At 50.8% G+C, this 24,827-nt stretch overlaps 1 protein-coding gene across 1 annotated transcript in view; it reads left to right on the forward strand.

The window, feature by feature from the left end:
• The first annotated feature begins 776 nt into the window (after window positions 1-776).
• The window catches only part of LOC117193781 (protein slit-like), a 126,672-nt gene continuing 102,621 nt past the window's right edge, over window positions 777-24,827 (forward strand). The window contains exon 1 of the mRNA XM_033398508.1: window positions 777-1,329. The gene's annotated coding sequence lies outside the window, so the exon portion shown is untranslated. The remainder of the gene's footprint in view (window positions 1,330-24,827) is intronic.

A 24,827-nucleotide genomic window follows, 5' to 3' on the forward strand; every position in this document is an offset into this window, starting at 1 on the left:
TTAGGGCACGTGCGGCCTCCACTATTCTCCACCGGAAACTCTCTTTTTTTTCTTCCTCGCCCCGTTTCCTTTTCTCCCACGCAACTCTGCCACTGCTTCCCAGGATCCACTATATATGCCGCTGTCTCTTTCTTCTCCAGCCCTGATACCTATCGGCTCTCTCCAAAACCGCCCATAACACATGTTGCCAACAAGGTAAGTAGAGGTATGAGGTAAAACGGCCCAGCAACATGTCGAGGAGCCGCACCTCCCCTCATTTCACAATAAGCAATCACAATATTCGGAATCGGATTGGATTTTACCTTGCCGTTTTTCTTCAGCAACAGTGAAGGCGGTATTTTTAAAAACTAGCAACACTGCGACTGTGTTTTTTGTAGAATAATTTTTAAACCTTGTTTAAACACTAGCCAATCCTGAAGACAATTTAATCATCAACGACCTAAAAAGATGTGGGCAGGGTTAAATGTTCTATCTAGCTAATAATATTCCACGGAATATCAAAATCGGAATATGTAACATATAAATTGAATTTGTAAGTATATGTATGGTATATTTTAAAAATGAGACGGTATACTTTGGTATATTTCTGAGGTTCGGACGGTATAAAAGTAGTTAATTCCATACACAAATGCTGCGTATTCCATATACAAAAGTTGCGGCAACATTCATTTGTATGGGCCAGACTCATGTGCCGCGGAAACGAGCAACATGTCCTGAAACATTCGGCATACCCTAGAAATTGGTTGGGCGGTCGTATTTTGCCTTGCGTCTCTCAGAAAAAACAAAAACTCCCAACTTTCAAACTGCGCGGTCGCTGCGCGTCGCTGAACGGAAAAATAAGTGTTTTCTTTATACTCGCGTGAAGCGAAGAACTTGTGAATATAATTAAGAAGCGCGCGTTTTCAAAGCCATTTACCTAAGCACTCTAACTAAGAAGTTGGCCAAAAGTGTTTCTTGTTCGCCAGCATCGTTGCCGCCGCCGTCGCCGCTACCACCTTCGCCACCACAAGACGGTTGTTGGGGCTGCTCGTCGAAAAGTGCTCCAACAAGATTTCCACTTGAAATTCCTGAATTTCGTCTCGCAATCGGAATATAAAAGCGCAATTCGAATAAAATACGAATGAAAATTAAGTTTTTCGCAACGCAAAGAGCGGAGTGATTATTGTACAAGTGCCTGTGGTTTTTGTGAGTGTGTGTGTGTGCCGCGTCTGTCGAGTGTGTCACAATTTCTGAGCGCAAAGGACTTTTGGATTAGCGGTGCTTTTGACTCTGTTCCTGCTCCTGCTTCAGCTCCTGCTGCTCCCCCCCTCACCTGGCTGAATTCAAACGGTAAGTGCTCGCTGAAATTATACAGTTAGACGGTGTCTGAGCCACTCCGCAACTTATACAATATTTGGTCCGCAATTTGTTGTAGTGTTTGGGTATTAGCATTTTTATGTGCTGCCTGCCGCCGCGGCGGCCAAAAAAGTTGACAAACAAAACGCACACTGGCGCACACGCACACGTATTCACACAAAGGATTTCATTACATTTTGGGTGGGACCAAACAGTAACAGTAACTGTAACTGTAACGCAACGTAACGTAACCCTCCCCCAGGCTATGGTCTCGTCCCTGTCTTTCTCTCCTTGTGCTGCTTCTACGTTTCGTTTTGTTTGCGGAAACGCCGAATGCTGTGCTACTGTATTTCTATACCCCGTACTTGAGAGGTGTGCAAGGGGTATGTTACTTTCGTGTACTGTCCTGTTTTGTGTTTTAATTCATTGAAAAGTTGGTTATGCACCTTGACAGAGTGGAAACTATGGGAGAGACTAGTTCTCTGCTCATGAAAACCAGTTCCTGTGCAGTAGCAGGGGTATGCTCTAGTCGAGAGTGCCGGCTTAAGCTATCTGACTTTCCTTTGGTTCTTCTGTTACAGCCTCTCCCGCACACGTACATACATATGTATGTATGTGTGTGCGTATGTGTCTGTTTTTCTGTTATTTATTTTGATGGCGTATTTTGCTTTTCCGCTTTGTCCGAATTCCGTAGCGCCTCTTTCTCTGTCTTTCGTAGCTCCTGTCTCTCCTCTTTCCTCTGTATTCTAGTTCTAGCTTTGCCCTCTCTCTATCTCTCTCTCTCTCTCTCTCTCTCTCTCTCTCTCTATCTTCCTGCATTGAAATGAGTTGGCAATAAATATGGCCCACTGTCAAATAAAAGGGCGATGAGCCAGCCGTTTTCCTTTGCCGTTTCCTGTCCCTGCCTCTGCCCCTGCCCTGCTACTGTCTCTCTTTCGCTCTCTCCTTCGCGCTGTTGTTGCTCTAATCTCAGGGGACACTAATGTTTTACGACACTGGCGATGTCCTGTCCTGTCCTGTGCCTTCAATACAAACTTAATGCACACATCAATTGCAAATTAGATATACTCCAGAAGCAAATGTACTAATAACAATAATTGAGAGAGTGTCCTCTGTGTCCTGTGTGCATCCTGTCTGCGTCCTGCGTGTGTGTGCCGACGATTGTTCCGTTGATTTTGCTCTTATCCCAAATGAGAAGAGGAGGAGGAGGAGGAGCAGGAGCACTTGTGCCTGCCTCATGTCTTATTTGTCGTCGCCCAAATGGAAATCGTTTTGTTTCTGTTTTGTCAAGTGACAAATTTTCATTGTCTTCCCCGCCCCCAGCCAACAGCCAACAGCCCCTCTCCCAACCAACAGCCGCCGCATTAATCGATTATTTAAAAACAGAAAAGAGCCCCGAAAGATCTTCAGAGCGGGGAATGGGACACAAGACAGAAGACGAGTGTAAATAAACACTCAAGTGCTTGCTTGCCTGGAAGGAGGAGCCACGACTAGCTGATATCCTCTAAGCTGTGTGGAATGGGTCCGAAAATTATTTCTTAACATATTAATTAGATTACACAGTTCTAAGTAGTTTTCAGAACATCATAGACTATGTTTCAACTTAAGAATCGAAATATACTCAAAAAATATTCGAAAACAGATAAGGCCGAAGTAATTTTACTCATGATTCTGAATGATTTTCGATGAAAGTTGGTTTTATATTTCTTTAGAATTGTTCAAACTAAATACACTCGTTCTTTGCCGACTAATCTCCACTGTACTTATCTCGTATTAGTGCCGCTTTTTAGTGGCATTGCCCGGCGGCACATTCCCCCAGTTTGCTTTAAGTTCCACTCTGTTATCGCAAGGATAATCTCTTATGGCTTTCCATTCCCCCCCTCCTCGCCTGCTCTTTACGTCTTTATTTTCCAGCCAAAAAGGTAGTGCAATCGATTTGGATTGATTTTGTTTAAACAAAAGTGCACACGAAAGCAGATAGCTGTAGCTGTGGAAAGAACACTGCCACCAAAATCCCCACTAAGCCTTTGGGGCAGCAACTGGACCGTCACTGGGTGCCTGGTGGCCTGGGTGCCTGGAGGCCGGGTTGCAGTTTCGATTCGTTCGAATTGAGGATTCCTTTCGGTTCAGTAAATAAACATCGCACAATAACGTTTTGGAGGGCAGGGCAGGTCTTTTATGCCACCCAACCGGCATGCAGGTAATCCCATTCCACTTGCCACACTGCCCCACACACGCACACACATCCTCCTATTGCCTATTCCTATCGATGCTTTGGTAATTAGTTGAGAATTGGATTTGGGATCACATAAAAGTGTTGATTACACGCATTCCCCATACCATAGCCCTGCCCCTGCCCCTGCTCCTGCCCCTTCCCTGGGTGCCAAGTGTTTTGTTTTCTTGCTGTCTTATTTCTGGGGAATGGACTGAATGGATGGATGGTTGGGGTAAGTATTAGGGTTACACACGGACACGAGTGAAAGGCAGGTGTAAGAAGTTTCGGGCCCGCTCCAGCCGGCAGCTCTGTCCGATGCTCTAATTAATCGCTTTCATTGCAGGGAATTTCATCTACGCACTAAATTGATTGAGGAGCTTGATTGAGAGAAGACAGTTTGATTGGGATGATGGCCATTTCAACAATTACTATCTGCCCTTTAACATTTTGAGTATTTGGAGAGAGTTGGGGAAGATTAGGAGTAGATTAAGGTAAGAAGGAAGCTGTTCGAGGGACTAAAGAGATTTGAAGGCATTTAAAATAATGAAAATGAGGGAGAATGATGGAAATACAGTACTAACCACAGAAAAATCCACTTTCGGAATCATTTTTGATAGATTTTAATGGTAAAAACGATGGAGAGAGGAATGTACAACAACAGGGATTAAGAGAGAGATCATTCGGGAAAATTTGAGGGATGTGAAGGCCTACACTCATGTGACATATTAGTCAATTCAGATTAGACAAAGGTCTCAAGCCCTAGATCTGATCCAGCGGTCTAATCATATTCGTGTTAGATCTTATCTATAATTTGATGTTTAGACAACACACAGCCCCTAACCTCAGAGCGCTTCCTCCAACCGTTTTGTCCGTAACAAATGGCCAACATTCTCCCCCCGCCTGCAAGTCATGGCTGGAGTCGTGGGGGGAGGGCAAAGAAAAAACATCAAAGTCATTTCATGTCTTCATAAATTCCCTTGCCAAAAAGGAAGACCGGACCTCTGTCCTCCCTACTGTGCCACTCTCTTTGGGTCTGGCCCGAAGCCCACTCTCTGGCCTAAGTGAAATGACCTGCCCTTTTCCTTCCCAAAAAGGAGGAATATCCCAAGACCCAAGCAAACCTCATACAAAAAGCACAATTGGGCGCTAAAAAAGAGAGGGGGAGAGTGAGAGGGAGATCGGGAAGCGAGGGAAGGTTAATGCCTTATCGACATGCTGCAATCTATGTATTTAATTGATTTGACTTTTTACCAATATATATATATGTATTGTCTGCTGTTGGTGGTTAGTGTCGTCTTCCTGCAGATAAAACGCCGTAAAATAAAAAAGAAATACTTGCCTATAATGATTTCGCATAAATCGTGACTACTCGGCAAAACGAAAGGCGAGAATTTATACTAACACAGGCACTGGCCCTGGCACTGGCTCTAGGACTGCTGATACCCTCTAGCCTTTCCGAGGGTATCGCAGAAAAGACAACCTTTCCGGTGCTGTATATTCATTCATTGAATGGCCCATCAAATTGTTGTTAAATGGATATTTCTTTTCCGATCCTTAGAGTATCTATATATTCGTTTTCCCTCAATCTATGGCTCGTTTCAAAAATTAACCAAGAACTTTCTAAAGGGGGAGACCCATCACTCCCCGTCCCACTCTTACGACATCATCTCTAGGAAAATCAAAAGCTGCAAAAACATTTAGCGCTGCTCTAGCTCTGCGGAGTGGACAAAGGGAGGGGGAGGGAGGGACGGCACTGATGGACATTGTGTCTCTGGCCATTGCCAAATCGTTAGCACTTGGCGGAGACAGACCCGGGGACACGGACGCATCCGAACATCAGCATCGTCATCATCGCCATCATCCGCCTCCCCTCCCCCTTCTCCCTCTCTCTCTCTCTCGGGGAGACTTGGCTCGTTCGTTGCGGCGGGGCTTAGACCTTTCGAGTGTGTAATGGAATAAAAATATGTATTTAAACTTTATTTGATTGTCGTTGATTTCGGACGAAGAGAGCGTTCCCGGGACGGGTTCCGCTCCCTCCCTCTTATCTCCATCCATACTCACCTCTCGCTCTTACTCCCTCTCTCTCTTTGCTGTCCATTCCTAATGAGGGAATGTAATAAACCAATTTAGTTTTCTCTTTTCCTCTCCCCATTTGCATTCTTCCGGCTTTACTGCCTCCCCGCTCCCCTGCCCTGCTCCCCTTTACTGCTTGTTGCCCCCGTTGCCCATCATTAGGCCTGACAAAAGTTCTTCCAGCTCATTTGTATAATGAAAAATCTTCCCATAATTAACGGCAGTGCCTTGGACCCTGTCTGCACCTGTCTGGACCCTGTACATACCATCTGTAGGTAGGGATGAATGAATTGTGGAGGAGTAGCAGTCAGCGGAGGGGGACGGGGAGGGGGTATTGGGAATTTCTATGCCTCGCTGGACCCACACAAAAATGAGAGAACGAGAGGAAAGACACCACTCCAGACGAAGACCGGGCATTGCCTTGCATTCGGGATTGCGATTGCCTCGAGTGATATTCCCTATTGTTATAGTTTTGTCATTGCTTTTACGAGTATTTTTGTTGCTGTTGCTGTTGCTTTGTGTAGGCCAGCCGTTCCTTCGGGGCGGAATTATTAAAAGTAAGCCAGACAAACACTCCAGCCTACAGCCCATAGCCGTGGGACAGGGCGACCGAGAGAGGGGGGAAGGGGATGGCCAGTCGACTCTCATTTGATATATTGCAGGCATTCGGTGGACATTTGTTGACGTGTACGTGATGCTGCAATAAAATCTGCGCCCAGCCTCCAGAGCTCCTCATTATACAAGGAATCCGCTGCAGTCTGCAGGCCAAAGCGGTTGCAGGGTATTACGACTTGGTGGCCTTTTTTGTGCGCCTTGGATGAGCCATGGGGGAGCGGCAATTGAATCGAAAATAACGATAGAGAAAGTGTTTTCATATTTATAGAAAGCTTTTTATAGCTCTTATCCTTTGTCATGGAGCATGGGATCCAAAAACAAGAAATAAACAAGCCGAAGGCCTTGCCTCAATAGTGCCTAAAGACCAGAAATAACTCCTAGAAGGACATGGGCTTCAGTTGATTTGTGATTTTACTATAAAGGGCATCCGCTAGATCGAAGAGAAGAAAGAGAACTCCAAATCTATGTACAATTTATGTGCCTGCGATTTGTGGAACGAACCATTTCTATTACCATTTGGAATCCTTTTAGTTATCCTGCTGTTAGAGTGTATTCCACATTGCGGTCTGAAGGCTCCCCTTTACTATTTCGCTTTGGAGTTTTCTACCTCTTTGCCGCTGTTCCTCGCCCTCTGCCTCTCCTCTCCCTCTCTCTATCTCTTTTTGTGCCGCTTTGGGTTTTCTTGTCATTGTTGTGGTTGTCACATTGTCGCCTTCGTTGTCTCCGGGCCCACATTTGTGGCCCGCACAAACACACACAAACACAATCACACACACTCACACACACATACAGACTCCCAGACCAATTAAAGGCCAACCGTCTGTTGTAGTTTTCTACCAACACTTTTTTTGTACTCTTTGGCTTCTCTTTCTGTTTCTGTTTTTCCCCTTTCTGCTTTTACATTTTGTTGTAGCCAAATATTTGAGCAGGCAAACAGTTAACAACAAAAGCAGCAACAACGGAAAACCGCATCCCACGTTCAAATCAAGGAAAAGCTTCCAACTCCAACTCCAGTTCCAGCTCCAGCTCCAAATTCCCCTCAATTTTCACCCGGGAAAAAATGCGTCGCATCTTTTTAATTAAATATTTTCAATTTTATAGGCTTGTTTGCATTTGCATTTGAATTTTAATTTTGTGTCGATTTTCCCAGCCCCAACCCTGGCCCAAACCCTCCTGCCCCCTTCTCTTTGACTATTTTCTTGGGGCCCCCAGAAATGTTTCTATTTATTCGTTTTTTATTCGTTTGATTTCGGTTTTCCCCCAAGATATGGGCCCCCCAACAACAACCGTGAGACGGTGACACCTGGTGGTCTGGTCAGAGAGAGGCCCGGACGTGGTTCGGGGACCGGGGACTGTGGACAGTTCTGATCTGCATTTACATTCCCATTTCCATGCCCTTTCCCCATTTCTTTTCAGCATCAAAATTGACCATTTTTCATGTTCATCTTTGGGTTTCGGCCTTTGCTTGCTATTTCGGTTCATTAGTTCGGATTACCGGACAATTATGTCGCATTTTGGACCCACTAATAGTTGTTTATTTATACAATTATAAAATTGAAAGCTCACATAAATTTGTAGTGCGTGAGCGTGAGGGTTGGGGGGTTATTTGGGGGGGAAATGGGAAAAGAATCCATTCTCTGCAGCGAGTAAAAGTTCTTTCCGCAAAGGAGGGCGGCACTTCCATCTTTTGTGGCAACAAAACTTCGACGGACTGGGCCCTGGGGGATGTCCAACAAAAAGGCCCTCAATCGGCTCGACCGTCCACACTAATGGCCCTCAATCGGGTCTTATAGTGGTGAATTATATACAGAATTATTTCTTTTGTTACAGAATTTTAATTCGAAGCTGGAGCCAAGGGAAACGGATATGAAAACTTTCACAATATATATAGTACAATATAGTATTCCCAGGCCATATTGATTTGATCAATATGTCATGAATCAATATTTAACGTTTCGATGTGAAAGGTAAACATTTCCCATGGAAATTCTCTAGATAAAAGTAATCCCCCCATCATTTCCTCCTGGGATTCCCATCGAACGACGAATAGATATAACTTTATTTTGTCGTTGATGAAGCTATAACCGTAGATCCCTGTAACCCCAAGCATATCTAGTATTCGTTCATTTACTTTGCTTATCGTGGAAATATTCTATGTTTCCCAAGCCCTCGCTCTCCCTCTCGCTTCTCGGCTGAGAACTTTAATAATGTCACAACCTCCATCCCCCTCCCAACCCCAATACAAACACAGGAAACGTGGGCAATATTAATCGGTTATCCCCCCTTCCCTGCACTCACGCTCCCCTTTTACATGTGTGCTTTAGATGCACTTTATCGTAACCCCAAATAAATTTATTTATGAGCTTTGGACGCTTTAGTGTAGCAAACAACTAAAAGGAGATTATTAAAGTGGGGAACACCCTTCCGACTGAAGATTACCCCGTACTGCCAGCAATACCTTGGGAAATGGGAGTACCAGTCTTAGAGCTCTGATCGGAGCAGTGCATCTGGCCCACGATCGATGCCTCTGCTAATGGCAGGGATCATCTTTTTGTTTTTTTCCCGCACACCGTACACCCTTTTGCCCTCTACGAACAATGGGCAGCACAAAAGCTTCGGGGCTTATCTTGAGCGCGGTCTGCATTGCCCGATAAGGCTGCGAAGATACCGAAGTGCATTCGTCGTGTTGTCGTGTTCGGGGCAGCCGACTGCAGCGCCGAAGCATATTCCCCGCTCGACAGTTTGGACACTCTGCGGCTGCTCGTCTCTCTCCCTTTTTCGATCACGGTGCAATAAAAGTACAAAAAGCAAATAGGTCCGACCCTTGGCTACGAAAGTGCGTGCGTGTGTGTGTGTGTTTTTTTTTTTTTTTTTTCCATGGATGCGCCATGAGGAGTGGAAATCTTCATGAGATACCAATGACCCGTGCCATTGGCATGCACGATTCCTTGCTCTAGTCAAGTCATACGTACTAAAACCACCCCACACACATACACACCTCTTCCCCCGCGGGATCACCGTTAGGTATTGCTTTGCGGGGAGGGGGGGCCTATTCTAGGCCGCTACATGCCGCTCTTTCTCGCATCGTCTCAGGTCATCCTGGATGCGCTTGATGAGACGGTACACGTATATATAGTTATCCTCCGATGTTGTCATAAAGCTAACCAGCAACTCTGCTGGGGGGATATTCTCCGTCCATGCTGCGTATCTCTTACAGCCGTAGAGGGCATGCTCCGGGTCTTCGATTGCGGTTGGGCACGTAGGGCAGTATGGGCTGGTATCGTGTTTATACTTATATAGGTAGCTACGATAGCCCCCATGCGCGGTTAGGAATTGCGTTATGTGGTATTCCGCGTTGCCTCTGCTCCTTCCGATCCACTCCTTCGCGCTACTGATCAATTTATGCGTCCACCTCCCTTTGACGCTCTGATTCCACCGTTCCTGCCATGTTTCGATGGAGTCCTGTCGCGCTGTATTGCGGATGGCCGCCGTGCCGCCTATGGTTCCCTGCGCCGTACTCTTTTCGTACACTATTTTCATCTCCCTGGCCAGTATGTCCACGGGTATCATACCCGCTAGGACTAGTGCTGCGTCCTCGGACACAGTCATGTAAGCCGAGATGACCCTCAGCGCGGCTAGCCTGTATGGAGCAGCTAACTTCCTTCGCAGGCTTTGGTTGTTTATGACCGCTGCCGCCCAGATTGGCGCTGCGTAGAGAAGGATGGAGGACTCTACGCTTGCCATCAGTCTTCGGCATCCAGTCTTTGGTCCACCAACATTTGGAAGCATGCGGGAGAGAGCTCCTTGCATCCTCGCTGCCTTCTGGCTAGCATACTCCACATGCGAGCGGAATGTTAGGCGGTTGTCCAACATCACTCCCAAATACTTGATGGAGTCTTGCGATTTTATCAAGTCTGCTCCTACTCGCACTGTGGCGTACTCCGTCTTCTTCCTGCTCGTGATGAGGACTGCTTCCGTCTTGTGGCCAGCCAGATCCAGACCGGCTTCCCGCATCCATCCAGAAATTAATTCAATAGCTGTATTGGCTACCAATTCGACTTTCTGGACCTCCTTAGCTACAACGACTAGGGCCAGGTCGTCAGCGAAACCGATTAGCTGGCAACCTGGGGGTAGCTGCAGTCTGAGCACGCTGTCGTACATGAGGTTCCACAGGAGCGGCCCCAAGACTGATCCTTGCGGGACTCCTGCCGTAACCTCGTACGCTATCTCTCCTTGGTCCGTCTCGTAGCCCAGCACCCTGTCCGAGAAGTAACTGGAGATCATCCTCAGAAGGTATACCGGTACCCCGATTCGGTACAACGCCGTCTCGATCCTTGACCAGTTGGCCGAGTTGAAAGCGTTTCGGATGTCCAGCGTCACGATGGCACAGTACTCCTTGGTGCCCCACCTCCATCTTGTTCCTTCTATGGCCTTCGCTGCGATGCTAACTACCGCCATGATGGCGTCCACGGTGGAGCGGGATTTCCGGAATCCATATTGCGCCTCTGAGAGTGCTTCTGTTTCCTCCACGAACTCTAGAAGCCTGTTGTACAGCACTCTTTCAAGCAGCTTGCCCACCGTGTCCAACAGGCAGATTGGTCTGTACGCCGATGGATCGTCTGCTGGCTTGTTGCCTTTGGGCAGCAGAATTAGACGCTGCCTCTTCCATCGTTTTGGGAATGTTCCCTCCCTGAGGCAACTGTTGAAAGTCTCCGCAAAGGGTTCCGGTCGGGTGGCCACCGCGAGCTTTAGGGCCTTGTTGGGTATTCCATCCGGCCCTGGTGCCTTCCGGTCGCCAACTCTCCTGGTTGCTTCTATGACCTCCAGTGTAGATACTGGCTCGTATGGTGGTTCCTCCTGGTCCAGGTTAGCTTCTTCCTTCTGCGGGTGCCTGGGGAACAGCGCTGTCAAAATCCTATGCAGCAGTTGCGGGCACGTCGGGGTAGGGGTGCTTATTCCTCTGATCCTTTTGGTGACTACTTTATAAGCAGTACCCCAGGGGTCTACTTCCGCTTCGTCGCATATGTGGCGGAAGCAGTCTCTCTTACTCTTCTTGATGGCCACCTTCAGCCCGTGTTTTGCCGTTCGAAATTCCTCTTGCCTGGTTTCGAAGGCGTAGCGGCCTTTGGGCACGCCGTCGCGCTCGGAGACAAGCCCTTCTAAGCTCGCCTATTTCCTGCGTCCACCAGTAGCAAGGTCTTCATCGTAGAGACGGCTTCCTCCTTGGCATGGACTGATCGCATGCGTCGGCTATCCTCTGCGTCAGTTCCCGTGCCGCTTCCTCCGCTGAGATACCAGCTAGGTTCCACTCGTGTTGCCTGAAGGAGTCCGAGAAGGCTGCGACGTCCAGTAGACTATCCTTCCACTTTGGCCCCGTTGTTTTTGGCTTCCTGGGGACTCTGTTGCGCTGTCCGAGCTCAAAGTGTATCGCCTGGTGGTCGCTAAATGTGAATTCGTCATCCACTCTCCAGGTGGAATGTCTACATAGCGAACTGCTCAGAAAGGACAGATCTATTATTGAGGATCTTCCCGCCCTGCAGAAGGCCATCTTTTTCCCGTCGTTTGCCAGTCCGACGTCTAGAGACGAGAACTGCTCCAGTAGGCAGTACCCTCTTGCGTTGGTCTCTTTGCTGCCCCATTCGACGGCCCACGCATTAAAGTCCCCTGCGATGACAAAGGGTGTCCTCCCACGAGTGTCTTCCGCAATGTGTTCCAACATAGTTTGGAAACGCGACAGGTCCCAACTCGGCGGTGCGTAACAACTGTAGAAAGTTACACCCTTGAGTCTAGCTCTTACAAAGCCCTCCTTTGACGAATCCACATCGAGCGGCGGGGTCTCGACGCCCCAGATCGCGGCCTTCCTGCACTTACTTTGTGCCCAACCGCTGCCTGGCACCGGTTTGTATGGTTCGCATACGATGACCACGTCCGGTTTCCTCTCCCTGGCGTCTTGGCTCAGTAGTGCCTGTGCCGCCTCGCAGTGGTTAAGGTTCAGCTGCATGCACCTCATCCTATCCTCTTTGCAAGTGCCTGTCTAAAGAGGGGGCACCTGCCGCTTCCTGCGATATGCCTCCAATCTTCCTTCTTTCCCTTGCAGAACATGCACTGGGGGTCCTTGTCGCAGTCTTTTGCAAGGTGGTCCTCCTTCCCGCATCTCCGGCACAGCTTAGAACGATCTACATCGCTCCTACACTGTCTGGCCATGTGGCCGAACTCCATGCAGCGGAAGCATTTGGTGACGCTGACCCTTTCCATAAGTCTGCCTCTTACCCAGCCGACCTTCAGTCCTCCTATTTTGAGTGCCCTGCGGGCGTCCTCTGTCGGAAGTCGGACAGTTGCAATCTGCGTCTGTCCGTACCCTCTCCTTATTGATATGTCGTCCAGTGCCACGTTTGCCAACTGGACCTGGGACATGAGGGCGTCCCTTATCTCCTCCTTGGTGGTCACCTCGTCCAAGTCGCTGCATTCAACGATGACTCGCTGTTGGAGGGCGCGGACCTCTGCTGCGTCCCCTAGCGACTCGCCGACCAGACTCTGGAAGGACGAGGTTTCCTCTCCTGATTTGCTGAGCTGGAGCAGGAGTTCCCCCTTTTGGGTGCGGCGGATTCTTGCCACCGCCTCTCCTAGCCCTTGTAGCTTCTCGTCTCCTTTTACCTTGCGCAGAATCTCTGCGTAGCTGCTCGGGTCTTTCGCCGCTATGATGATGGCAACCGGGCGTGCCTTCTCCGTCATCACCCTAGAAGGCTTCGGCTTCCTAACTCTCGGCCTTCTTTCAACTTTCCTCCACTCCCTGTTCGGAGGCGCCGTCGGTGTCTCCCCTGTGTCGTTATCTCGTGGAGTTGTGTGTGTGTGTGTGTTTTATTTTTTTTTTTTCCATGGATAGAGAATCTCTAAGAGACGCGACCGGCCCGTACCAGTCAACGAACTGGACTACCCCTTCGGGGCTTCCCAGCTAAACTCTCCACCACGCACAGCTGCACACCTCATTCCCCGCGGGATCACCGCAAAGTATTACTTCGCGGGGATGGGTTGCCTACGTTAGGCACTCTCCTCTACGCGTCGCTCCCTTTCGCATCTTCTCAGATCGCTCTGGATGGCTATTAGGGTGTTGCTAACGCGCTGCCAGTTCTCGTCGGACTCCGTCATGAACGCCATTAGCTCCTCTGGTCGTGGGAAATACTCTGCACTTGAGCGGTACCTCGTGCAGTGGTAGATCACATGCTCCGGATCCTCGCTCTCATTCGAACACTCAGGACACTCGGGAGTATCCTCGTGTTTGAACCTATGTAGATACTTCCTGTATCCTCCGTGACCCGTCAGGAATTGGGTGAGGTGGTAGTTCATCTCTCCGCTTCTCCGCCCTATCCATGACTCAATGTCCGGGATTAGTCTATGGGTCCACCGTCCATTTGTGGCCGTGTCCCATCTTGCCTGCCATTTTTCTATCGACGCCCGCCTTTCCGACGCACGGATGGTCTCTAGCGATGCATTAGTTCGCATCCCTGCGCGCGCTTCATATACATGCGTCATCTCGAGCGCTAGTATATCCACCGGTATCATGGCCGCGAGGACCAGGGCTGCGTTATTCGACACCGTCCTATATCCAGACACTACTCGAAGAGCGCAGAGCCGATATGGCACTGACATCTTTCTTCTTAGACTCATGTTGCCGGATAGGGTTGAAGACCACACCGGCGCAGCGTACAGTAGGATCGAGGCCACTACTCTCGCCAGGAGTAAGCGACGACCTGCCTTGGGTCCACCAATATTGGGGAGCATCCTTGCGAGTGCTGCCTGCATCCGGGAGGCTTTTTGACTCACGTACTCGATGTGGGCCCGGTAGTTCAATCGGTTATCCAGCATCACGCCTAGGTACCGGATTGACTCCTGCGACTTAATAGTCGCATTATCCACGCGAAACGTCGCGTACTCCACCTTCTTCCGACTCGTGATGAGTACAGCCTCCGTTTTGTGGCCAGCCAGGTGCAATCCCGCGTTTTTCATCCAGTTGGATACGATCCGGATTGCCTCGTTGGCCGTCGACTCGACATCTCGGAGCTCTTTGGCTACCACGACCAGGGCGAGATCGTCAGCGAAACCGACAAGCGTGCATCCCTGCGGGAGCTGGAGTCTCAGGACGTCGTCGTACATTATGTTCCACAGTAGATCAGTAAGACTGATCCCTGTGGAACTCCGGCTGTCACCCTGTAGAGCTTTGGTCCCTCCTCCGTCTCGTACCTCAGTACCCTACCCGACAGGTAGCTGGCTATTATCCGAAGCAGGTAGGTGGGAACTCCAATTCTCCCGAGCGCCTCGTTTATCCGAGACCAGTTCGCTGAGTTAAACGCGTTACGGATATCCAGGGTCACCACCGCGCAGTACTCCTTTGTGCCAAATCTCCATCTTATTCCCTCGATCGCTCTGGATGCAATGTCGGTGACTGCCTTGATGGCGTCGACCGTTGATTTGGCCTTCCGGAATCCGTACTGGGACTCCGATAAGGCCTCCTTCTCCTGAATCACAACTTGCAGTCGGTTGTAGACGATTCTCTCCAGGGTTTTGCCGACCGTATCCAGCAAACATATTGGGCGGTATCCTGATGGTTCCTCCGGGGACTTATTTCCTTTGGGTAGAAGTATTAGCCGCTGCACTTTCCACTGCTCTGGAAACACTCCTTCCCTTAGGCATTTGTTGAACGTGTCAACAAATACTTCTGGTCTGGTGGTTGCTACAAGCTTCAATGTCTTGTTTGGGATACCGTCCGGTCCTGGTGCCTTTTTATCCCCAATTCTCCTGGTAGCCGCTATCACCTCCTCAACAGAAATCTGTTGCCACAGCTCGGAGTCTTGGCTCGAGACGCTCTCCTCCCTATACGGGTGCTGTGGGAATAGGGCCTCCACGATGCTACGAAGCAGGATCGGGCAGGTCACTTCTGGTGTTGACTGGCTCCTTATCCTCTTGGTGACGACCTTATATGCCGTCCCCCAAGGGTTGACGTCCGCCTCCTCGCATATCTGCCTGAAGCAGGCTGACTTGCTCTACTTTATGGCACGTTTAAGGGCTCTTTTCGCTGATCGGAGTTCCTCTCCCCTGGTTTCGAACTCAGGCAGACCTCGTGCTCTCTGGTAGCACCGTCTTGCTCGTAGGCAGGCTTTCCTTAGCTGGTTAACCTCCGCATTCCACCAGTAACAGGGCGCTCCTCTTTTGCAAGGCTTCCTTCTTGGCATTGCCACATCACATACCTCCTCCATGAGCTTCGCCAGTTTCTCAGCCAGGCCCTCTGCCGTTTATCGCGCAGGGCTCCAGCTGGCGTTGCGCAGATATTCCGTGAAGGTTTCCACATCCAGGTGGTCGCCCTTCCATTTAGGTCCGGTAATTTTGGCTAGCTGTCTTTTCGTTGCTGCTCCGCATTCGAAGTGGATCGCCTGGTGGTCGCTGAACGTAAACTCCTCGCTTACTCTCCACGTTGATCCCCTATGGAGTGAGACGCTCTTGAAGTAGGTTAGCTTCCTGCCATCGTTTGCGAGTATTACGTCCAAGGACGCAAATTCCTCGAGCAGACACGTGCCTCTGGCGTTGGTTTCCTTACTGCCCCACTCTACGGACCACGCATTAAAGTCTCCCGCTATTATTACGGGGGCTCTTCCGCGCGCGTCTTCCGCTATATGCGCTAGCATACTTTGGAAGCGCGCTAGGTCCCAGCTCGGCGGGCATAGAAGCTATAGAAGCTATATAGCTATAGAAGGTTACCTCTCTAAGCCTTGCTCTAACAAATCCTTCGTTGGCTGCGCATATCTCCTGGGGTGGATTTGTACGGCCCAGATGGCCGCCTTGCCGCAACTGCTGCTGGTCCAACCGCTTCCTGGTATCGCCCTGAATGGCTCGCAGATGAGCACGACTTCGGTCTTCCTCTCCCTGACTGCTTGTCTCAGGAGAGACTGAGCAGCTTCGCAATGGTTAAGGTTCAGCTGAGTACACCTCATGCTGATCTTTTAGTCAGGGCGTTCCTAAACTGGGGGCATCTACCGCTGCCGGCCACGTGCTTCCAGTCTGCGCTCGTTCCCTTGCAGAGCATGCACTGTGGTTCCAGGCTACAGTCCTTTGCCAGGTGGTTCTCCTTTCCACATCTTCTACACAGCTTGGACCTATCTACTTTACTACTGCACTGTCGTGCCATATGCCCAAACTTGAGACATCTGAAGCATTTGGTGACGCTGATTCGCTCACGCAGTCTGCATCTTACCCAGCCTACTTTTAGGACACCTATTTTCAGAGCCTTTTGAGCGCTCTCCGCTGGCAGCCTGATTGTGGCCGTCTGGGTTCCGCCGTATGCCTTTCTCAGCTGGATGTCATCCGCAGACAGCTCCGCCAATTCCACCTGGCTTCTCAGAGCTTCGCATATATCCTCCGTGGTGGTTATTTCGTCCAGGTCCTTGCACTCTACGGTCACCCGGTGCGACAGGCTACGGACTTCTGCGTGCTCCTTCAGCGTATTGGCTACCAGGCTTTTAAAGGTCTCCGTCTCCTCTCCCGACTTGTTGAGCTGTAGAAGTAGCTCTCCTTTTTGGGTCCTCCTGATCCTGGCGACCGCATCACCGAGTCCACGCAGGGTTTCGTCCGTCCTAACTTTGCGCAGTATCTCTGCATAGGTCTTTTCACCTTTGGTGGCAATGACGATGGCGTCTGGTCGCGTCTTGTCCGCGAGCACTCCAGTCGGCTTTTGCGGCCTCTTCCTTTTGCGCCGGTTGGTCACCGTCAGAAATGGGGTCTCCTCCGGCTCCTTTCTCTCCCTTTCAGCGTGGGCGTCCTTTTCAACTGCTACTCCTGGTGTGGTCTGGACCTCGACCGCTGCCTTGGTCCTCTTTGTCCGGGGTGTTGGTTACCTGCCGCCTGTTTCCTCTTAGGCTCCGGGAGAGGTCTGAAAATCGGTGACGTCTGAGATCACCGGATCTGGGTCCTGATCACCGCCTTAGCTCCTTCGTCGTGCAGCTGGATAGCAACCAGCTCATACAGCACCCTTATGCTCTCGATCGAGTCCCGCATGGGTTGGTGTATGGATTGCCTCTTGCCATCCGCGAGCATCTCCACTAGCTGCGTGATCTCTCGTCCTAGATCGCGCAGCGCTGTCCTGCCCTGAGCTTTTTGGTGCTGCTCCGGGCCAGGGAGGGCCGGCAGCGGGGCGTCGGTCCGCTCACCAGTTGGCGTTCTCGCATTTTTTCGCTTTTATTGAAGCCTTCTGAGTCGTTCGTCGTTATGGGTGTGATATTTTTACTCATTTTGTTGGATCCCAACTCGTAAGCCGTTGTCCTTGTCTGTTGTACAGTCGCGTTATGAGCCCATGGTTGTCTATGCAAGCAGGGAGGCCATGCGAGGGTTGACTCCCGCCCTTATGGCGTCGGGAGTTCAGAGCCGGATCCGCGCTAGTCAGGAGTGACTCAACTGAGCCTGTACGTCCAATTTAATGGCTACGGAACAAGGAGCGTGCTTAGAGATTTGCCAATTTTTCACGGGACGGGGGCAGAAGCAGCATTAACCTAGCAGCCATTTCGGTGGGGTTTCATTCCGCGTACTAAAGTGCAAGAATGCTGGCTTCCGTCAGCCCTGGGGTCATCAATCCAAAAATGGGGGGTCCAGTTCCTATCCTAAGACTTTACTGGTCTCCTTCTTAGTCGCCTTCTCGTATTAGCTAGGTGTTTCACAAGTGTGTTAGACCTATCCGGGGGATACCTGGCATGTGCCGGCGGTTACGAGTTGCTTTAGTGCTCTTTAGAGGGAGCAGAACATCCCCGTGTCTTCTTAGTCGCCTCATACGAACAGCTGTGACATGCTGTGGTGGTATTCTACTGCCCGCTCACCACACGGGTGTGTGTGTGTGTGTGTGTGTGTGTGTGTGTGTATGAATTAACGGGAATGAAATTAATGAAAAATGTGCGTTTCCGCTTCGCTTTGCAATAATAGTTGGGAAATTGGTCCCCGGGGGGTGGGGTGCACAGAGATCCCTTCCATTTCCATTCCCATTTTCCGTTAAATGCATCTCATTAGTGTGGTACCACATTCCTCATGGATGTGGGCGTGGTCCGTTAAGGGGTTCTCCGGCCCGCAGATCAGAAATTTTGTCAAATATTTTAGAGAGTGCGTGCCATGAATGAATTGTCGTTTAAATTAAATTAAAGCCCAGCAAAGCCAGGGGGAAATTGCAACTGCAATGTGCCACCAAGAGGAGGCCACGGATAATGCCCCAACCCAAACCTTCGTGGATTCGTGGATAAAAACAATCTGTTTGCTGCCTGTCACAAGACAAACAAGCAGCAGCATCGCGAGGGGGGAGGGAGACAGGCGAAGGAGACTCGTAAAAGTCCACAGCCAACGATTTTTTGTTACGCTTAACGGTAATGCACGAAGGCGAAAGGTGGATGCAAAGCGGGCAATACTGTGTGTGTTTTTTTTTTTTTTCCATGGATACGCCACGGCGGGTGAGAATCTCTAAGAGACGCGACCGGCCCGTACCAGTCAACGAACTGGACTACCCCTTCGGGGCTTCCCAGCTAAACTCACCACCACGCACAGCTGCACACCTCATTCCCCGCGGGATCACCGCAAAGTATTACTTCGCGGGGATGGGTTGCCTACGTTAGTCACTCTCCTCTACGCGTCGCTCCCTTTCGCATCTTCTCAGATCGCTCTGGATGGCTATTAGGGTGTTGCTAACGCGCTGCCAGTTCTCGTCGGACTCCGTCATGAACGCCATTAGCTCCTCTGGTCGTGGGAAATACTCTGCACTTGAGCGTTACCTCGTGCAGTGGTAGATCACATGCTCGGATCCTCGCTCTCATTCAAACACTCAGGACACTCGGGAGTATCCTCGTGTTTGAACCTATGTAGATACTTCCTGTATCCTCCGTGACCCGTCAGGAATTGGGTGAGGTGGTAGTTCATCTCTCCGCTTCTCCGCCCTATCCATGACTCAATGTCCGGGATTAGTCTATGGGTCCACCGTCCATTTGTGGCCGTGTCCCATCTTGCCTGCCATTTTTCTATCGACGCCTGCCTTTCCGACGCACGGATGGTCTCTAGCGATGCATTAGTTCGCATCCCTGCGCGCGCTTCATATACATGCGTCATCTCGAGCGCTAGTATATCCACCGGTATCATGGCCGCGAGGACCAGGGCTGCGTTATCCGACACCGTCCTATATCCAGACACTACTCGAAGAGCGCAGAGCCGATATGGCACTGACATCTTTCTTCTTAGACTCATGTTGCCGGATAGGGTTGAAGACCACACCGGCGCAGCGTACAGTAGGATCGAGGCCACTACTCTCGCCAGGAGTAAGCGACGACCTGCCTTGGGTCCACCAATATTGGGGAGCATCCTTGCGAGTGCTGCCTGCATCCGGGAGGCTTTTTGACTCACGTACTCGATGTGGGCCCGGTAGTTCAATCGGTTATCCAGCATCACGCCTAGGTACCGGATTGACTCCTGCGACTTAATAGTCGCATTACCCACGCGAAACGTCGCGTACTCCACCTTCTTCCGACTCGTGATGAGTACAGCCTCCGTTTTGTGGCCAGCCAGGTCCAATCCCGCGTTTTCCATCCAGTTGGATACGATCCGGATTGCCTCGTTGGCCGTCGCCTCGACATCTCGGAGCTCTTTGGCTACCACGACCAGGGCGAGATCGTCAGCGAAACCGACAAGCGTGCATCCCTGCGGGAGCTGGAGTCTCAGGACGTCGTCGTACATTATGTTCCACAGTAGATCAGTAAGACTGATCCCTGTGGAACTCCGGCTGTCACCCTGTAGAGCTTTGGTCCCTCCTCCGTCTCGTACCTCAGTACCCTACCCGACATGTAGCTGGCTATTATCCGAGACCAGTTCGCTGAGTTAAACGCGTTACGGATATCCAGGGTCACCACCGCGCAGTACTCCTTTGTGCCAAATCTCAATCTTATTCCCTCGATCGCTCTGGATGCAATGTCGGTGACTGCCTTGATGGCGTCGACCGTTGATTTGGCCTTCCGGAATCCGTACTGGGACTCCGATAAGGCCTCCTTCTCCTGGATCACAACTTGCAGTCGGTTGTAGACGATTCTCTCCAGGGTTTTGCCGACCTTATCCAGCAAACATATTGGGCGGTATCCTGATGGTTCCTCCGGGGACTTATTTCCTTTGGGTAGAAGTATTAGCCGCTGCACTTTCCACTGCTCTGGAAACACTCCTTCCCTTAGGCATTTGTTGGGCAGCGCTGTGCTGCCCTGAGCTTTTTGGTGCTGCTCCGGGCCAGGGAGGGCCGGCAGCGGGGCGTCGGTCCGCTCACCAGTTGGCGCTCTCGCATTTTTTCGCTTTTATTGAAGCCTTCTGAGTCGTTCGTCGTTATGGGTGTGATATTTTTACTCATTTTGTTGGATCCCAACTCGTAAGCCCTTGTCCTTGTCTGTTGTACAGTCGCGTTATGATCCCATGGTTGTCTATGCAAGCAGGGAGGCCATGCGAGGGTTGACTCCCGCCCTTATGGAGTCGGGAGTTCAGAGCCGGATCCGCGCTAGTCAGGAGTGACTCAACTGAGCCTGTACGTCCAATTTAATGGCTACGGAACAAGGAGCGTGCTTAGAGATTTGCCAATTTTTCACGGGAGGGGGCAGAAGCAGCATTAACCTAGCAGCCATTTCGGCGGGGTTTCATTCCGCGTACTAAAGTGCTAGAATGCTGGCTTCCGTCAGCCCTGGGGTCATCAATCCAAAAATGGGGGGGTCCAGTTCCTATCCTAAGACTTTACTGGTCTCCTTCTTAGTCGCCTTCTCGTATTAGCTAGGTATTTCACAAGTGTGTTAGACCTATCCGGGGGATACCTGGCATGTGCCGGCGGTTACGAGTTGCTTTAGTGCTCTTTAGAGGGAGCAGAACATCCCCGTGTCTTCTTAGTCGCCTCATACGAACAGCTGTGACATGCTGTGGTGGTATTCTACTGCCCGCTCACCACACGGGTGTGTGTGTGTGTGTTTTTTTTTTTTTTTTTTTTTTTTTTTTTTTTTTTTTTGTTGTTGTGTGACTACAGGAAAGCTTCATGCCGACTCAGCCGAAGCCGAAGTGAGGGACTCTAACCGCTCTAAAACCAACCACACCTATCCCGGATCCCGGCGGTACTGTCGCGAGATATTACTTCGCCGGGGGAGATGCCCGTAGGGCTCTTCTCTTAATAATCTCCTTTATCCTTTATCTCCTTGCATTGCGTGCTCTTTCTTCGCGACGCAGTTTGGTAGCCATAGTTACGGCCATGAGTCTAATCGAGGCCCAGTTTCCTTCCGACTCCAGCAGGCATTCTGCCAGGTTTGACACCGCTGGCATTCTTCCAAGCTTGTTGCTTAGATCCTCTCGTTCTTGCCGAAATCTTGGACATTCGAAGAAGCAGTGCTCTGCGTCTTCGATGACCCCTGCGCAGACCACGCAGAAGGGGTCGTCCTCGTGCTTAAACCTATGCAGGTAGGCTTTAAAGCAACCGTGCCCTGTCAGCAGTTGTGTCAGGTGATCCTCCACTTGTCCATGGCTACGGTTCAGCCAACTCTTCAGGTCTGGGATTAGCCTATGGGTCCATCGCCCTTTGCTGCTGTTATCCCACGAATCTTGCCATTGCAGGATTGTGCGCTGCCTTAAGGCACCTCTGGTGTCCTGGTCCGTAGTCCCCAGGGTTCGCTGTGCCCTGATTCCTGCGGCTTCTCTTGCCAGCAGATGGATGGGAATCATTCCTGCGACCACAAGTGCGGCGTCTTGGGATACCGTTCTGAATGCGCAACACACCCTCAGGGCACACAGCCTCTGGACTGCGTTGCATTCTCGGGCATATGTTTTATGCTTCATTGCATCAACCCATATTGGTGCAGCGTACATTAGCGTTGAGCCAACTACGCTCGCTAGTAGCTTTCGCCTTGGCTGTTTCGGGCCTCCGGTGTTGGCCATGATGCGGGAAAGGGCCACTGCCGTCTTTCCTGCCTTGCTGCTTGCATACGCCATGTGATGCTTGAAGCTGAGTCTGTGGTCAATCATGACCCCCAGGTACTTCAGGCTTGGACTGGAGCTAATAGTGCAGTCTCCTACTCGGATCGTGGCCGTCTCCACTACTTTCCTGCTGCTTATGAGCACCGCCTCCGTTTTGTGGGTGGCTAATGAGAGATCCCTCCCTGATAGCCATGTTCTGGCTCTCTCTACCGCGTCGTTGCAGATTTCTTCCGCCGCTTCTTTCTGTTTTGCCACTACGACTATTGCTATGTCGTCGGCAAAGCCTATCACCGTGGCGCCCATTGGCATATCCATCTTGAGGATTCCATCATACATGATGTTCCACAGCAGCGGGCCGAGGACCGATCCTTGGGGAACTCCTCCAGTGATTTGGTGCTCACGTGTCCCTTTATCCGTCTCATATATGAGCACTCGGTCTCTTAGGTAGTCCGCGATGATATTCTGCAGATACGGCGGTATTTGAAAGTTTCTCAATTCTTCTAGTATGTGATCCCAATTGGCAGAGTTGAATGCATTTTGGACATCGAGTGTTGCCACTATGCAATACTCTTTGGTCCCGTACATCCATCGGGTGCCATCGATAGCTCGCTTTGCTATCTCACATACCTCGCCGATTGCGTCCACCGTGGACCTGCCTTTGCGAAACCCGTGCTGTCTCGGTGAGAGCTGACGCGTTACTGCCTTCTCCAGCCTGGTGTGGATTATGCGCTCGAGGATCTTACCCACTGTGTCGAGCATGCAGAGTGGTCTATAGGATGATGGCTCCTCGGTCGGCTTGTTCCCCTTGGGTAAGAGGACTAGCCGCTGTCGCTTCCATGGTCTGGGGAAGGTCCCTTCGGACATGCACGCATTGAATAAATCCACGTACATTTGTGGATTGGTCTCAATAGCCGTGCGGAGAACGGCATTTGGGACCCCATCAGGTCCTGGTGCTTTGCCGTTCTTGATCCGTTGTAGAGCTTCGAGGACTTCTGCTCCCGTGGTGGCTTCTATTTCAGGTGGCGGTATTCTATCCATCACCCTCTGGGCTGCCACTTTCTCTGGAAATAGGGTTTCTACTATGTTAACCAGCAGATCTGCACACATTGGCGGCGGGGGACTGAACACTCGCAGTCTCTTCATTACCAGCCTGTATGCGTAGCCCCAAGGGTTCGCATCTGCGTCATCGCAGAGCTTTTCGAAGCATTTGCGCTTGGCATCCTTGATCTGCCTCTTCAAGCAGCGTCTGCTTTCCTTATATTCTCCTTGGAGCCTCTCGAATTCCGGGGAACCTCTCGAACGCTGGTATAGTCGTCTTTTCCGCTGGCACTCCTGCCTGGCGCTACCTATTGCAGCGTTCCACCAATACGTTGGCCTGCGGTTGTTCAGGCTTCTTCTTTTCCTTAGCATGGAGGCATCACATGCTTCCAGCGTATGTATAGCCAGTTGGCGTGCTCTCTCGTCAGCCGTACCGTTGGTCTCATAGTCCTCAAACATGGCCCGGACCATATCCGGCTCTAGCGTTTCGGTCTTATAACCGATCTGCTTACCAATGAACGGGTTAGGTGCGCCCGTTTCCTGGATTTCACATATGAGGGCTTGGTGGTCACTCCCGGTGTATAAGCCACTAACTTCCCACGTTGTCCTGCGGCTGAGGCTGCTGCTCACGAACGTAAGGTCTATTATAGACCCCGTTCCAGCTCTGCCGAACGTCTGCTGTGTGCCTGTGTTCAGCAGTACGGCATCCAACGTCGCAAAGCATTCTAAGAGCGCCTGTCCCCTTGGGTTCGTTCTCGGGCATCCCCACTCCGTCGCCCAAGCGTTGAAATCGCCGGCTATGAGCGTAGGGTGTTTCTCCCGCGCATCTTCAGCAATCCTTTCCAGTGCCTGCGTCGCCTGCTGTAGGCTGAGGCTCGGGGGCAGGTAGCAGCTATATATGTGCACTCCATTTATCCGGGCTCTGGCGAATCCGTCTCCGACGTATGTTTGCAGTAGTTGCTGTGTGGGACTCGCACAGCTCCATATCGCTGCCTTCTTGCTCGAGTCAGCAATCCACTCTCCCGAGTTGCGATTCCGGTATTGCTCGCTTATGACTGCTACATCAATACGGTGCTCCCTTATGGTCTGGTCCAGCAGCTGCTGTGCCATCTCGCAGTGGTTGAGGTTTAGTTGGATGATTTTCATCTATCCTTCATTTGCTGCATCGCCTTTTGGTACTGCGGGCACCTCGAACTCGTCGTTTGGTGCTTCGGGTCCTTCACCCGGTGGCGCTTGCAAAGAATGCAACTTGGTTCGTCTTTGCAATCTTTGGCCTGGTGGTCGGCTCCTGCGCAATTGTAGCAGCACTTCGTGAAGTCTTGGCTGCTCTTACAATTAGGCGCGATGTGGCCAAATTCCATGCACTTGTAGCATCTTCGGGGAGTTGACTTGGGTCGTATTCTGCAATACCCCCACCCCAGGCGAATTCTTCCTTTCTCCAGGAGGGGCTTTGCTATAGCCGGTGGAACTTTCAGAGTCAGGGTCTGCGTGCTCCTATAGGCTGGTCTGATGGAGATGGCTGCGGCCTCGCAGATTTCCACCCCTGCCTGCGCTTTGA

Source organism: Drosophila miranda (assembly GCF_003369915.1).
Source record: "Drosophila miranda strain MSH22 chromosome Y unlocalized genomic scaffold, D.miranda_PacBio2.1 Contig_Y2_pilon, whole genome shotgun sequence".
Lineage (NCBI taxonomy): Eukaryota > Metazoa > Arthropoda > Insecta > Diptera > Drosophilidae > Drosophila > Drosophila miranda.